Source organism: Chrysochloris asiatica, unplaced genomic scaffold (genome assembly GCF_000296735.1).
Source record: "Chrysochloris asiatica unplaced genomic scaffold, ChrAsi1.0 scaffold00132, whole genome shotgun sequence".
Classification (NCBI taxonomy): Eukaryota; Metazoa; Chordata; class Mammalia; order Afrosoricida; family Chrysochloridae; genus Chrysochloris; species Chrysochloris asiatica.
The window spans coordinates 3,807,113-3,808,985 of NW_006408650.1; positions in this window are offsets into that span (position 1 = coordinate 3,807,113).

Genomic DNA, 1,873 nt, shown 5'->3' on the forward strand with positions numbered 1-1,873 from the left:
TCAGAGTAGAACTGTGCCCCACAGGGTTCTCAGTGGATGATTTTCATAAGTAGATCCCCTTTCTTTGTCTCCGTGTATGTCAGAGTAGAACTGCGCCCACAGGGTTCTCAGTGGATGATTTTCATAAGTAGATCCCCTTTCTTTGTCTCCTATTGTGATTTAGGTGACAGCTTACAGAGCCACGTCGTTCTCCGTCCAACAGCTCCTGCACATTTTGCTTTGTGACATTGGCTGCCTCCCTCACAGTGGAACCCTTACCACTTCCTCCCTGTTTACCCTTCCTTCTCTCCTAACTCACCCGCCTCCTGCGGCCCTTTTGATCTCAAAGGGTTGGCTGTTTTAAGGAGGTGTGCTCCCCAGGAGGTGTTGCTATTCACTTTAAAGGCCTGTCTGCTGTTTGACAGGAAGCTGAGTCAGTCGCAGCCCTGAGGGGATGGATGTAAGGGTCAGAGCCTAAGGAGCTTCCCAGTCTCTGACCAGTAAGCCTGGTCCTTTTTATGGTTTTGAGTTTGGCTCTGCAATTTTCTCCCACTCTATACAGGACCTACTATTGAGATCCTTTCAGAGCAATCAGCAGTGGTGACAGCGCACCATCTAGTTCTGGTCTCTGGGCCATGGGGGCTGGCCTTCACGTGGTCCATTAGTCGTTTGGATTCATTGTTTCCATGAGTCTTTGAGGTTCGTTATGCTTTCTTGCTCTGGATGGGATAAGACCAACATCTACACCTTAGCTCAGGCCTTTCTTTTGAGGTGGACTCCAACCTTCCATCTTTCCGGTGGCAGCTGAGCACACCATTAGCACTCTAGGGTCTCCTTTCTCTCTCTTGAAGTAAAGGGGTTGTGTACTTTAATGTGGTCCCATTTGTCATGTTGTCCTTTCGGACTTTTTCTCTTGCTTATGAGGTTGTCTGATTCTGAGGTCTTGAAGATACTTATCTGCATTTTCAGCTAATAAATGTCAGCTCTGGTTGTCTTTGGTGTGTGTGTGTGTTTCAGCCTCTGCAGCTCCCAAATGTTTTGTGGGAAGTAAGTAATATTTCAATACCTTTTTTGTTATTGAGCTATTAAGATTCCTCTCTCCCTCCCTGCTTTGTTTTTTCTGGCCCAGTTTTGATAATAACTGTTTAAAAAGAAAAGTGTCCATTTCACTGAAGTTTTCAAATTTGTGGTACTAGCTTGTTTATAATGATACATTTAAATCCCTTCATTATGCCTTCTCTTTAATCATCTCCCTTTTCTGTTTTTTGATACTTTTCTCTCACAATATTTTTTTAAATGTCTATTTTACCATTTCAAAACACAAGCTCTTGATTGCACTCTATTTTTATTTGTTTTCCATCCTGTTCATTTCTGCTTTTATCTTCTTTACACCTATTTTCTTTGGCTATGTTGTGTTGCACTTTCATTGGCTTCGAAAGTAGCAACTTTGGGTTGTTGTTGTTGTTATTATGTGCCATTGAGTCCGTACCGACCCATAGCGACCTTATGCACAGCAGAACGAAACACTGCGTGTTCCTGAACCAACCTCACTACTGTGGCCACGCTTGAGTCCATCAATACTGCCACTTGGCCAATCCATCTCGTTGGGGGTCTTCCTCCTTTTCTCTGACCCTCCGCCTTACCAAATATGATACCCTTCTCCAGCAACTGGTCTCTCCTGACAATATGTCCTAAGTATAAGAGATGAAGTTTGGCCATCTTGGCCTCCAGGGGCACTCTGATTGCACTTCTTCCAAAATGGATCTATTGGTTCTTTTGGCAGCCCATGGCACTTTCAGGATTCTCCTCCAACACCATAACTCAAAAGCATCAATTCTTCTACAGTCTTCCTTATTCACTGTCCAGCTTTCGCATGCATATGAGGTTATTGAAA